Raw genomic sequence first — 15,047 nt, 5'->3', positions numbered from 1 at the left:
GAACACGAATGACGATCTGCAAGGAGAGTCTCATGGGAGCCATTAAACACTGCTATGTCATGCCCTTGAAGTCAACGAAGATGAAGAATCCCCAAATTTTTTTGTTTTTGTCCCAAATTTTTTCGAAATATTTTCGTGCATAATTCATGCTCTTCCAAAATTTCAGATATTTTTTAACGTATTCTTTTTTGAGTGCACATGGTAAATGCTGCTCTGTGTGCTTAATTTGTTTATAGTGTATTATACTGGTATCTGTAAGAATAGGATGTTTATGACATTTATTATGCTTACTTTAATTACAGTCCGTCCATGCTTCTTAGGTTTCAAGTCAGAGTGCCCATGGCAGCAGTGCTTCACAGGCTAAGCCCTCGTCTCCATTGCTGCAGCTGGCTGGTACCAACTTTTAACACTCTTGAGACGCTCCCATGTTATCATCTCGGTGCAAAATTAGCATAAACTGCTGCCTTTCAACTAGTGCAAAAATTCGGAGCCTGCACTGTTAGCAGGGCTGTTCTATGTAGAGTGGCTTGCACGATATTTCATTCGAGACACTGTAATGATCGGATTAATCAAAGCCGAACACCTATCCCCAAAAGCGTTAAGTTCTCGTGACATAATGCTACTATACAGTTCAGCTCACTTTATGAATATGACTACATATGATGAGGAAATCGCCACAGCACTGCCGATTAGGCTTCTTGTTTTGAACACTATGCCATATAACATATGTGTATGAGTTCCCGCTCACTTGCGGGAAGGTTTACGTTGGGCAAACTGGACGCTGCCTCAACCAGCGCCTTCTGGAGCACAAAAATTCTTTAAAGAAGACAGGCTCCCATCTCCCGGACCATTGCCAAGAATGCACCAAGAAGACTAAGGTCGCCTGTTTTCCCCGATTATCGGACTGTAGAGTATTGTTGAGAAGCCGCGATCAGATTGAACGGGAACTGGTGGAAGCCTATTACATCAGAAAAAAAGGAGATAACTGCATCAGTGATTCGTCTGTAATGCTTCGCCGATCTGAAACGGTTTTCTTAGATTTCTGTAATCGCCTACCTTTCGATTTCTTTTGTGGTTTTCTGTTACCCACGTGCTTGCGATTCGCACAGTGGCGTTTGGGTAGGCGAAAGTATATTAACGGTCTACGTCAAATAAAGCCTGTTGATAGTAAGCGCTCGTCCTTGTCTACTTCTATGTCTGTGTGTTTTTGTTGCGCCCCTGTGTCCTCCTGAAAAGATATGAACCAACACGCCCAAATACAAGTACTTCTGAATATGCCAAGTCTAGTTGATAGAACTTACTGGTAACATGCACTGGCAGAAACGCTTATCTTTTTCATTGATTTCGACAAGAATGGTAGTCACTGAAGTGTCAAGAGTTTTTGCAAAGTTGAATTTTGCATGCAGTCGACCATTGAATGAGAGAGGAGTTCTTAGATGCATGCAGCATGCAGCAGACCAGCCTCCAGTTGTCAAAGAAGTTGTAGCGATGCAATGGCAAAGTTGCCATAGCACATATGCCATGAAGCATTTCATGAATTCTCTGCTGTCTTCATGCAATAGACATGGTAACAGCGCAAAAGCTGGTTGGGAATCCAGTGCAAGGCACATGGCAGCCCAGTTTAAAAAAACACCAAACCGTTTCTGGTGTTTACACCACACCGGATTTTCAGACACGGGTTCTGGTGTGTCCCGGTGTAGTGTTTTCTGGTGTGTCCCGGTGTAGTGTTTTCTGGTGTGTTCCGGTGTAGTGTTTTCTGGTGTGTCCCGGTGTAGTGATTTCTGGTGTGTCCGTGTCTGGTGTTTACACCATGCAGGAAATTCAGACACGGGTTCTGGTGTGTCCCGGTGTAGTGTTTTCTGGTGTGACCGTGTCTAGTGCTTACACCACGCCAGAAATTCAGACACCGGTTGTGGAGTGACCCGGTCTGGTGCTTTTGGTGTGATCCTGGTCTGGTGCTTTTGGTGTGGCCCGGTCTAAAGTTTTCTAGTGCGATTCAAGCGGGTGTCGTGCTGACTGGGTTTAAGGTTTCTTTACACAGCTGCTGTATACTGTGCTCAATTTTACACGAGCCGGCGCTGTGGATATATCGCCTTTGGGAACAATTTTCTTCTTTTACGATATGTGCCACCCCCTGTGGAGCATGTGAGAATTCACCTGGTACTGAGAAAACAGGTTGAAAAGAAGCGCTTGTGGGTGATGCAGGCAACGTGCAGTTCCACAAGACGCCAACTGCACATGTGAAGTGGCAAGTGTGACCTCGACAGCTGCCCCAAACTGTCCCTCAGTACTGTTGCTAATATAAACTGGGCATGCAAGCACAGTGAAACCACCAGCTTCGGCAGTGCTTGCGCAGTTGTTTACAATCACTAGAGCTCGAAGAGGAGACTTATACGTACGCAGAGTGGCCATGTAAAACCGTAAACTGAATGAGCTTTGATATCGATGCAGTGCATTTGGATACACATAACAGTGTGCATACGTCAGCAGTAAATTTGTGTGCTTGCGAAAAGAAACTCGAAGAGCGTAACAAAAGAAACAATTTGTTCTTATTTTCCTTAGCTTTTATTTGAAGCAGCAGGCCTCTTGCGGCGAAGTTCGCATGTCTTCTGCGACAGCCACAGCCTGATGTTTTTCTCCACTTTTGTGGCTGCCTCATCGCTCCAGCCCCGGCTGCGGGCATAATGCCTGAAGAACACTGCAAGGAAATTATGCATAAGTGTGAGAAACAGCACAAGCTATGTTACTATTCTTGCAGCTGCCAAAGCCTGTGCACGTGCAAAGACCATGAGTGGCCATGCTGCAAGTGCGGCCGCTGCTGTGACATTTTGCACTGCCTACACCGTCAAAATGAGGATATCACCTTAATACTCAAGCCAAGTGTAAAGCAGACAAATGACAACGGTGATCAAAAGAAAGTGCTCGTCAATTGTAACAACGCAGGCAGCGCACAGTGCCCTAGCAGATGCATACGTGGTGTGGTCCTGTGCACAAAGCCAAAGCACACCAAGTAAGGGCATCAGCTGCATTACTATGAATGCGGCTAGTGAACAACAGGTCAAACTGCATACATTTCCCAAGAACATATTTCTGCTAAACCATCCCATAATCACAGTAGCCGACGGGTAATTCAGACTCCAATAATTCGTACTTGTAGGATATTTCGGACCTCGATGAGGCACCATCAGTCACCCCATAGAAGCGCATACATATTCGCGACGTATATTTCGGACTTCAAAAGTCCCAAAGTTTAATTTTCCGACTAATTTCAGTGGCCTGTGGGCCAAGATATGTTATTTTATTGGCTTTTCGCCGGCACGAAAGGCGCATCTTGGATTGAGGTGGATTTACTCTGCAGTTGGATTGGCTTGACATACTTTCTGTACCTCATTTTTACCACTAGAAATACTTGCGATCTTTGAAACTTCGAGGTAGCAATCGGATTGTCATCGCCGTCAACTTGCTTTTGTCGCGGGCAGTTATCGCTTGTCTCATACTCTGTAAATAATAATAATAATAATAATAATTGGTTTTTTGGGGAAAGGAAATGGCGCAGTATCTGTCTCATATATCGTTGGACACCTGAACCGCGCCGTAAGGGAAGGGATAAAGGAGGGAGTGAAAGAAGAAAGGAAGAAGAGGTGCCGTAGTGGAGGGCTCCGGAATAATTTCGACCACCTGGGGATCTTTAACGTGCACTGACATCGCACAGCACACGGGCGCCTTAGCGTTTTTCCTCCATAAAAACGCAGCCGCCGCGGTCGGGTTCGAACCCGGGAACTCCGGATCAGTAGTCGAGCGCCCTAACCACTGAGCCACCGCGGCGGAAATTGGTTGTTGGGGAAAGGAAATGGCGCAGTATCTATCTCGCAATATCGGCGGACACCTGAACCGCGCATTAGGAGAAAAGAAAAAGGAGGGACTGAAAGAAGAAAGGAAGAAAGAGCAGCCGTAGTGGAGGGCTCCGAAAGAATTTTGACCAGCTGAGGATCTTAACGTGCACTGACATAGCACAGCACACAGGCACCTTTGTGTTTTGTCTCCATCGAAACGCGGCCGCCGCGGTCGGGTTCGAACCCGAATACTCCGATTCACTAGCCGAGCACACTAACCACTGAGCAACCACGGCAGGTCTCGTACGTTCGCCATTCGCTGTTTTGTCACTTAGGTTAATCCGACCACGTCGACCGAGTGGCGAGTTTTCACGAAGTTAAATCTATTCACCGTTTTGTGATTGCGTCTGGCGGTTCCACCGATTTGAACGTAAAGTTCATTGTCTTTGCGTGTGTTTGATGAGCGGTGTGGTGCACACTCGGGTTGTGGACAGCATGGTGCCGCCCGGTCCGTCAAAGAAGCGTGGGAAGTATTCAACTAAACGGCGTGACCTTGCTGTCTAGCGTGTTCAGTGAAAGTACAACTTTGGCAAAAATACAGGCGTAAATTGTCATCAGCCAGAGAAATTTTCCGCAAAGTAAAATCAGTGACTTTTTTAAGCCGATTTTATCTCAATGAAGCCATTATTTTGTACTCCACGGATTTTTCGGGCTGTTCGATTATTCGGACCATTTTTGATGTCCCTTCGAGTTCGAGAAATCGGACGGCAACTGTAGTGCCTTAGCTACTGCAATTATATAAAACAATAACAGGACAGGAAGAAGCATAACGATGATACCAGCAGCAGCTGCATGAAAGGTTTTCAGAAATGCACTGATCTTAAAAACCTAGCTTTCCAGCTAACATTGTCATGTGATGACAGCCTATTTTAGAATCAGAAAACAAGATTACATTCTTTGGTTGTTGCGACAGATGTGGGAGCTCATGTCATGCACTCATTTTGGAGCCGAGCTATGTAGGAAGTTCTAATCTCTACCAAATGCTTCTGTTTGTGCCGGTCAAGTAGTCGAATGCACATGAATTCTCGTGCACAACCAGAAGGTATGCAGTGGTTTGGTTTATGGGGGTTTAACGTCCCAAAGAGACTCAGGCTCTGAGTGACGCCTCAGTGAACGGATAAGGAAATTTCGACCACCTGGGGATCTTTAACGAGCACTGACATCGCACAGCACATGGACCTCTAGAATTTCGCCTCCATCGAAATTCTACCGACGTGGCCGGGATCGAACCCCGTCTTTTGGGCCAGCAGCCGGGTGCCATAACCACTCAGCTTTAACCTATTCAATGAACCGATCCATTTAAATATGTGTCAAATACTGTTTGATACTCACTACCTTCACGAGAGCTATTGCCAAGGCCAAGATGGTCCCCATTAATATGTTAATGCAATATGACAATATGCACATGTGCTAACCCTCGTAGAATACAGTAGATTTCAGTAATTAGCCCTTATTGTGTCCACCTTCAGCGGTGTCAGCGGCTTCTGTGGGGCCTTGTCACCAACCTCTGCCATGAAACTGTTGGATAGTGTTCCTGTGCAGCGCAGCTGCACAAGCACTTCGGTAGACCAAAAAGTGGTTGCCGCTCTTTTTACAAACAGCAAATTTTTTTGCAGCGCCATCAAAGTGTCATATGCTTCCTTTGAAATCTCAAATACATTGGCCAGGTGCACCTGCAGGGAAAAGAAAACAAATGCCATGAAAAACTGAAAGGGACACACAATAATGCACAAATTATCACTGTTCACTCAGTGCATTGTGACCTGAAACCACAGAGCAAGAAACCTTTAGGAGTGGAAACTCCGCTGTTTGCGGCGACCAGAAAAGGTCAAAAGCCCGCAGAGCCACTATCATGCTGGCGGCTTGGAAAGAAATTACCGCCATTTCGGCTCCCAAGGCAACAGGTCGAGCATGTTGCACCCGTTCAGTCGCGTGCGCCTGACTACTTTTGAGGGCACTCTCGTGCGCTTCTTTACCGCTGGTAGCCCGAAGAGCAACAGGTGCTACGCTTCAACCATTTGAGCACAGTAAAAAATACAACGCGTCCTTTTCTATGACCGCTATAAGATGATCCCTTGCTTCTGGTTGTATGCAAGGCTTCGTTTGACACCCGCGCGATGACTTTCATTGGATGGGTATAAGCGCTGCTGGCAATCGTCGAAGGCAAACATGCCTTCACGTTCGTCAAGTATGCGACCACACTAAGTTTCATCTGCTAGAGGAGAACGCAGGCGTCGAAATGCGCAGCATTTATGACTACACGTCAGTCGAGAAGGCAACAAGCGGCAACAATTTCTTACCTCACTCACCTTCTCCCTGCAACACTTGTAACCGCTTTTGCAATTTCGAACAAAACACCTGCGTCCCATCTTAGTCTAGCAAATTCCAAAGGAGGCCGCACTGCACATAGCAGCACTGTTAATATTATGGATCTCGAACAGACACCGACAGTCAGCCGCCGCGGTGGCTGAGTGGTTATGGCGCTCGGCTGCTGGCCCGAAAGATGCGGGTTCGATCCCGGCCGCGGCAGTCGAATTTCGATGGAGGCGAAATTCTAGAGGCCTGTGTACTGTGCGATGTCAGTGCACGTTAAAAAACCCCAGGTGGTCGAAATTTCCGCAGCCCTTCACTACGGCGTCTCTCATAGCCTGAGTCGCTTTGGGACGTTAAACCACACTAAAACGAAACGAAACGAAACTGTTGCTGTTTGACTTAAGGGCGCAGAAATACGTCACGGCGTGCCCGCTGAAGCAAACACCAGTGTCGTCTGCTTGTCGTCTGCTTTGAGCGGGCGCCGCCGAAGAGCGCGCCGGAGCCGCCTGCCCGGGCGCTGCGTTATTTTCACTGCGGCTTCTACAACTCGCCACATGGCGCCGCCACTGCATACGGCCCCGTCGGCGCATACAATTGTGACCTTATTGGTCGCCTGCGCTCGCTTGCACTGACGGGTGTTTCACCTCATAAATGGTCTTCCTCCGTGCCTGAGACTAACTGTTAGCACTTGCCACATCACCAAGGTCAGAATAATTTAAAAGTTTAGAATAACTGCAGAACATACACTTAGTCATAACAGTGCAATGGCCATAGAGTGGCAGTGCTGAACAGCAGTACAGTGTCAAAGGTAACAGCATGCAGTGCTTGTAACTGGTTTATCTAATTTGATGTTTAGAATGCTATCGGCAAATAATTTCAGAAAATGGCTCTACCTTACTGGGCTTAGCAGAATTTTATGTGCGTGCAATAACAAATGCTAAAAAATAAGAATAGCAGATGAAAAAAGCACTGTTGTTTGTGCTTATTTCACACGATATGCGCCCTTTGTAAGAGTTTAACGGTCACAAAATATGTCCTTCCAAAGCAACCAGATGCCCTTCACGGTGGAATACCACACTCAAAGACTAGTTTCTGTCTAATAATGAGCTGGCCTCGCGTGGTTTATGCACATGCCTCTCCTGTTGCTATCATTATGGGGCACGTGGCTACAACACAGGCACTGCTGCTGCACAACCTGCACTGACACCTAACATGTCAGTGATGTTTTAGCTACCAGTGCATCTTTTGAAAGCAGTACTAAGAATATGGAAATTTCACATGGAAAAATTTTAGTGATCATTATTATTATATGGGGTACCTTTGCAGACCAAATTGAACCTATAAAGTAACTGCATGAGAGGCAAGAAAAAAACATGCAACTGTTTAAGTGGAGAGCACGGTCTTGAAAACAAAATTTTAATAATGTAGTCATAATTATTAAATCTTTATGAAACATATATTTTTGCACGCTGATTCTAAATATGTCAATTAATTTTATGTAAAACAATTTCTTGAGAACTTATGTAACTTTTATGCAAGTATTTTGCAAAGTGCTTTGAAGAAAATTTGGTGTGGGACACTCACTGAAATGTATGCCACTGGGTTCTCTTGGCACCAAGGAATGCAATAAGGGTAAAATTGCCATCCTGGCTATCATAGAACTTGAGTTATAGGATACTGAAGCTGCCACTTCAGAAACAGGAGGACACACTTTTCTTCGCATTTCTTAAACGGCAGCTTCAATACCCTATAACTTAAGTTCTATGGTAGGCAGGAAAATAATTTTTCCCTTATTGCAGTCCTTGTTACAAAGAGAATCCAATGGCACATATCAGAAAATTTCCCGCACCAAAATTTTTTGTAAGCTGTTAACAAAATACATGCGTAAAAATTATATACGCACTGAAGGAATTGTTTTACAAGAAATTAATGACATATTTGAAATCAGCTCACAAAAATACATCTCTCTTGAAGAATTCGTTATTGTGACTTCATTAACAAAACTTTTTTTCTAATACCGGCTTCTCCCTTTAAGCCTAGCCAAAACTAGTCCCATATACCTGTCATTAAACCACGAATATAAAACGCATATAGCTTACTGGATTTTAAAAGCACTGGTAAAGACAAAGTACAGAAGTGAATAGGAAAAGCACTTCCACTTCTCTGTCCTTACCTGTGCAGTCAAAATTCTGTGCGCTATACCAACTAGCCTAATTTGAAAAAAAAATTGTGAAGCATCTATACTGTTTATGCATGACAATGCTGTGGAAGGGTGCACAGCTGAAAAGCAGACACAGAAATATCAGACACCCACTTGCAAAGAATTTCAAGTGAAATCGAAGAAAATGTGTACCGAAGAAGTCATTCAATACCCGTGAAAGAGTATCCAATACTGTACATATGCGAGTAAGGGCCGCACTTGTGTAGCCAACATAAAGGCATCTAGGCGCCAGATATAACGTCCGCTCGATTCACCCGCACTGTTTGAACTAGTTCCCTTGTTGTTGCAAGTTGCCTTTTGCCACTTCGACCTTGGCAACATACTGTTCTTTTCAAGCAAATGCAAATGCCGCACAGACCCAGTTCAGCAAAACTATCATGGCAACAGATGACAGACTCACTGAGTGCAAGTACGCATGAACGAAACCGACACACCAGAGCAGTAAGCCACCAAATGTTCTGCACTGGGCCCCAAGGCAGTAGATATAGACATGTGGTAGCAGGTAACGAGATGACATGTGGGAAAAACAAGATTTCAAAGGCACCGACAATAGTGTGAATGCCATGCAATAGACGGAAAGACACTTGCAATCAAAATTCCTCGATGGTCGTTGCCAGTAAGCTGCAGTTCTCATCTTTTTTTTTCAATAAAGCAGCAAACAAAACTGTATAGAGAGAATTGAAATACCTTAGAAACCATGACAGCAAGGCATAGGCAATATTTTGCATGAACTCTGCACTTTGGATTTCATTTGTTTGGAAGCAATGCTGCACCGCTCCTGTACTGCTGAACTCTCCCTGCACGACTACGGTAGTTTTTTTGCACTGCCATGAACTAGTTCACATTAATGTGCACTGATATCGCACAGCACGCAGGTATTTTTGTATTTCGGCTCCATCAAAATAAAGCTGATGTGGCTGGGATTCCATCTGCATCTTTGAGACCAGCATCTGAATGCCAAAGCCACCGATCCACCACAACAGCTGTTATCCAGCATCCCATAGTGTTTTTAGAGGCATCAAAATGTCAGCAGTACCCGATGTGGTGGACCGGCACATGAACTCCCACCTCCTCAAAAACCACCTACTCTCTCCTTATGCCAGAGTTCCTCAAACTCTCTCCCCTACCGCAAGCGCTGCCCTCACCCCCAAAGACACCGCTTGGTTTTTAGTTGGTTTCATTTTCGATTTTGTTTCTTTGAGCAATTACCTGTGGACTAGAAACTTCCTTTATGAGCACCCAGCGAATTCTTGCAGCAGGACAAATGCTGCTCAGTTTGGCTTGTGACCTTTTTCCTGTTTGTTTTACTTTCTTTTTTATAACCTTTCTTCCTTGAATAAAGATTTCCATGTGCAAGTGAATGCCGGTGCCATCTGGTGCTTTTAAGTCACGCAGTACTATTTGTGCTGCTATAGTCAGTACGGACAAGTATCAACTTGGTAAACATTGAACACTGGTGACTATACTACTCCCACAGATGAAACAGCAAGCAGTTCTCAAAGCCACATTTCACAAGACAGCAAATTTAGGTGCTTTCACCTTTCCACTCTCTGTCACCGTGCAAACACCCTGGGCTGGTTGTGGTACTGCTAATGTTCCAGCAGGCACTGCTCCTTGAAAAGCCGTAGGCATGTCCACACACAAGAACGACAGTGGTCCTGCTGCAGGCATTCCAGCAGGCACTGGTGCAAAGTCCGCTTCTTGTGATGACATCACCGATGTCGCGGCTCCTTGTAAAGCCTGCATATCTGCATGCAAGGACGGCAACACACAAGGTTGCTGTTCACCTAGTAGGGATTTAAACACAAGTTAGTCTAGTACAGTAGCAGCTGCATTTAATACAATTTATGCTGCAATTATTGCCCTCAGCCTTGAAGAATGCCAAATGAATAATTAGATTATTCGTTTGTTACAGAGACATGCAATATAGACAATTTTATCCATTGCCAAACTGACACAGGCCTCTTGAAATGAGGAACAGCAACCCAAGACGCACAGCACAGCGGGAGGAGCATTTATGGCAAGATAGCTAGCTACCAATTAGTGCTTGTGTGTAATGTTCAACAAAGAGAAGTGAAATTTTGTTATTTCTGGCGGTCAACTTCATCATCCTGCTTATGTTCAAAGCAGGTTAAAGGCACTGCCCACTGACCTCCAATTTAGTACTACCAGCAGCATCCATCCTCTCCCAAATATTTGCTGGTCTCATCTGCAATGTTTATCTTTACTTGGAATCTATTTCATAAGTAGCAATGGACCACTCATCACCTGTCGTCCACACAATAAGTATTGCTCAATTCTTCATCATTTAAACTAGAACACCATAGTCGCGTTTGTTCCCGATCCACACTACTCTCTGTCTCTTAACGTTACACCTACAGGACGTTGCACATCCACTGCTACAGCTGGGAGTCGCACTGCTGAACACTCTCAAGTTTAAGTCACATGCAACACAAGGACAATTGGCACAGTGGCCACAGTAGCCAAGTTGGCAGGTCTCTGTAAGCGACACGCGAAGACCATAGGCTCGAATCACACAGGCAGCATGTGGTTATCGTTTCTTCTACTTCCTAGTCATTCAGCTCTCAGGTGAAAAAATTACTACGCTATGAATGTCTCATTACCAACATTAATAATAATTTAAAAGCATTCCCATATGCTTTCCTTGGTTTCAATGAATGTTCGCTTTCTTCCTCTGTATGTTGTAATGAGCTCTTCATTTCTACCTTTCCCTGTTCATTCTGTCAGGTTATTTTTGCAGCTTGAAAAACAGGCCATAGACTTGCTGTGCACTGAAGAAAATGCGCATGGTGGTAGGTTAAGCACTCTGCAACAGTGTCACTTAAATTACAGATATTAGATATGATTCCAGAGTGCTCCTGGTGACTTTCCATACCCTCCTCAGCTGATGACCACGCATTCTGCACTTCAGCTAAATGCAGTGAGGGCACAGGTGTGACCGCCCTCGGTGGCCTGCCTTCAGCGGCTTTATGAAGGATGGCAATGCTTGCCTCGTTGCTCACTCGAGCAGCTGTTGACAAAAACGTTAATGGTTTTAGACTCCCTGCCCAGCAAGTTTATCATTTCTTCTTCTTTCGTCATAGTTTCTCATCAGGTCATTTATCTAAGCTCCACTAAGAACATGAGGTACATATGTAGCCAAAGTTCACATATCCACTGCGAAGCAGACATTACAATCGTTAAAAACATGTAGTTTAAAACTGCTTTTCTACAATCAATGAGCATTGTAATAAACATGAAAAATTTTTAACACTATCTTTCCAAAAAAAGACGTGCGTTTTTATAATGCTCTGCTGTATTTTTAGAACAATGTAGCTTACGAGGAAAAAAGTAATCACTTGTAGGCCGCAAGAAGTGGTATCTAGTTTAAGAAGGGTGCACACTGCCACACAAGACTAACCTGGAGCTGAAAGACATTTCAAAAGTTGTTCCTGCAGCTTCATGTTTAAATGCCGCAACTCTAAATTTTCTTTTTTTACGGTTTCCAGTTCTTCTTTCAGCTCTCTATTCTCTTGTACTGCCAAAATTTCTTCATTTGCGCGTTTTTTGGCAGCCAGTCTCATTTCCTTGACCTTTTTTCTTGACTGGAATTGAAGCATGGATATAACCAATATAAATCCAGCAAATATATATCATGCACAAGTCATTACACTTCGTATATAATCAGGATACTTGTTTTTTTCTGACCACTTTGACCACTGCCTCCTCAATTTGTTTCATCCACTTGCCACAAGTACATTAGGAATTTTCTCATCCATAGCATCGTACTGTTGGCCGCAGAAGTTTGGGGGATCTAAGATGTGTGGTGGAGCGAAGCAAAACTGCATTTCTGCGTGATCTGCCATCACAGAGCATGGTGTTGAGGCTCACATGAACCTCGACACCACACCTCTACGGCAGATGGTACAGGAATAGTTTTGCAGATCCTGCAAACTTTTGCGTCTGGCAGTTCATGCTCATGATACAGGTTAGGTATAGCAACGCCACAAGGAGTGCACATGACTGTAGACAGGACTGCAATTAATATGCCTTTGATGCGACTGTAAAGCTGGTATAATCAATGTCAAGTCCTTCACGAATATAAGCTAAAGCTGCTTCTTACTTGGTTGCTCTTTACAGTAGCAATTTAAGTGGTCCGTAAGAACAAACAGCTATGTCATACAATACTTTGCCACATGCATTTCGGAGTTTAGATGCACGAACCAAACAAATCCCAGGAAAATGGATTACATCACTCAGATAAGCTTTTCCTACAACTGCATCACCTTTTTATTACGCTGTGATCATACATGCACCTTCATCGCTACATGCAGCTTGCTCGAAGACTTGCACATGTTTCAATAATTCAACACTAGCTAACATCCCCGTAAAATAGACAAAAAAGTAAACATATTCAGAACGACCAGGCGCACAGCAAAGGGCCCAGCAGTGGCATCAATGAAAATTGCATATACCTGGGTTGCACAGAGGTCATAGCTACCGCCATATTTGAGATTAGATAGATGTCAGAAACCTGCACATTTTTATAATCCATTTTTCATTACCTGCCCAATCTCCATTGCAGCTCAGCCTTGGGCTCCATTGTGGCGCCCAAGACATCGCATGAAACCTATGTATAGGAGGTATTCACTGAGGCCGCGCTACCAAACGGCACGAGCGTCGTCATCGTAAGCGCGTCATGTTCGCGGTCGTTTCACGCCAGCTCGCGCTGTGTCGCGGTACGCCGTGAGGTACCCGGCCTGAATTGTTAGTGATCCATAACCCCTCTGTACGTTGTTAAATGCGACAACGTCCATTTTTCTTTGTGGAACACATATTGTGCTTGAAGACTGCAGCAGAATTCTTCTGTGCCACGACATAACCAAGCTGCGCCTGCCAGAACTCGGCAGCAAAACTGGCCAGCTGCACCGCACGCAAGAATGTACATGACTTGCACCTTTTAATATCAGTTGATAACTGTCACCTACTCATGCAGGTCACATCATGGATGAACAGCAAATTATTAATTACCCAGATTCCGAAACTGGCGCCTCAGAAACTCATCTTTCCAGCGGCGGCAGTGCGCGAGCTACGGAAGCTTCACAGACGGTGTTTCAGCATAAAGGCAAAGCGTCACAGCTGCTTTATTTACGCAACAGAACGGTCGAGAAAATGCTGTCATGCGCTTGCAACACGAGCGGCAGACCTAACGAGAATGTTTTGCAGTTTTGAATGTAGCAGCGTAGCACTGCTTCGAATGCACAAGACCTGGAATCTAGGCCGGTTCGCATCAATGCGATGTGCAGCGATTCTGCTACATTTTGTAGTAACGCATCACTTTCGACAGATAGAGACAAGTTAGCGTAGCTAAACAAACAGACGTCATTATTACTCTCCTCTCCAAAAGCCGCACTACAGCCGTCGGCTCCCTCTGCTCGGCTCTTGAGCTCGCCCACTTGCTAAGCAATTGCATCCTCTAGATTTGTATGCTTTAATGCTTAGACCTGTCGGTAAACTTAAGCCGTGCACAATGTAGGCCTCGATGTCAGTGAATTCATTGCGCAGCAACAGTCCTATGCGTCGCACGGCACGCCAGCACCTCCGCATTCCTACGGGTCGACGTTTTCACAGCGTAGAAACGTTTTAGCGTGCCCGCTCTTTTCTGTTACGCACAGTTCACGAAGTACCCACTGAGTCACATGGTGTTACCAGTCGGACAGAAATTATCTCTGGCAAGGCGCCAATACAAGCACATATCACATCACCAGCGAGTTAAATGCTGCGGCTGGGTGCGGTGACCGCACGCGCGGCCCCAAACATGGCGAACGCCGCTCCGGCCACTAGCTCCCCTTCCGGATGACGCCATGCGAACACCTCCTATACATACTGCCAACATGATAAGTACTGAAGGGAGCATGCAACTGTCCATACACACATTTTCTGGTGGTCCCTGGCACTTCAGCTTTGCACGCTGCGCTTTATCTGCAATAAATGCGTCCATTTCTTCTTTGGACTCTGAAACAAATTTGAATGAACACTGTTGTTTCTATACTGATGAAGTTGCACCTTTAGAAAATCAACAGATGTTGTAGTAATGACCAGGCCACAACAACACTCATGATACTACGTCTAACACTCGTATGCTTGTATTTTCAAGTGACCACATGATTAATGATCAGCCTGTTCGCAATGATCAGGTAGCATTTTTAAAAGTGTGAAAAAGATGAGAAGACAACATGAGTGCACAGAATGCCGTATAGGAGTCGCTGATATTATGCAGTTTACATCGTAATACTACAACACCAGAGCGGCAAATGCTGCACAGCTTTACAGTGTATGTAAACGCACAGAACTAAAAATAAAACAGTTCTAACCATCCTGCCCTTTCCCCCAAAAACAAATCGCCATGGAATTTCGGTACATCGAACATCAAACATGCATTACACTTCCGGCACACAGGCGGTGAAAAGAAAGCAGAAGAGGATAAAAAATATTCAAGAAACAACGCTCACAACGTGTGGTTGGGCTAGTCGGTGCAGATTCGACAACATGAAAGGGAAAACAGCGTTGACACGGTACATGAAGAAGGAGCGCCCTTTGTGTTGAATCGTGTGCCCCGA

General features: G+C 44.9%; 1 long non-coding RNA gene across 1 annotated transcript; it reads right to left on the bottom strand.

The window, feature by feature from the left end:
* Positions 1–5,346: 5,346 nt before the first annotated feature.
* LOC144094995 (uncharacterized) lies at positions 5,347–14,542 on the bottom strand. The gene is made up of 3 exons (XR_013306647.1): positions 14,363–14,542; positions 9,967–10,175; positions 5,347–5,566 (listed from the first exon to the last, which is right to left on the bottom strand). It is a non-coding gene; the product is annotated as an uncharacterized LOC144094995 (long non-coding RNA).
* Between the last annotated feature and the right edge of the window lie 505 nt (positions 14,543–15,047).

This window comes from Amblyomma americanum, chromosome 6 (genome assembly GCF_052857255.1).
Source record: "Amblyomma americanum isolate KBUSLIRL-KWMA chromosome 6, ASM5285725v1, whole genome shotgun sequence".
In the NCBI taxonomy this organism is placed as follows: domain Eukaryota; kingdom Metazoa; phylum Arthropoda; class Arachnida; order Ixodida; family Ixodidae; genus Amblyomma; species Amblyomma americanum.
Note: the sequence above shows the minus strand (reverse complement) of the source record. Positions and strands in the feature narration are given on the sequence as shown.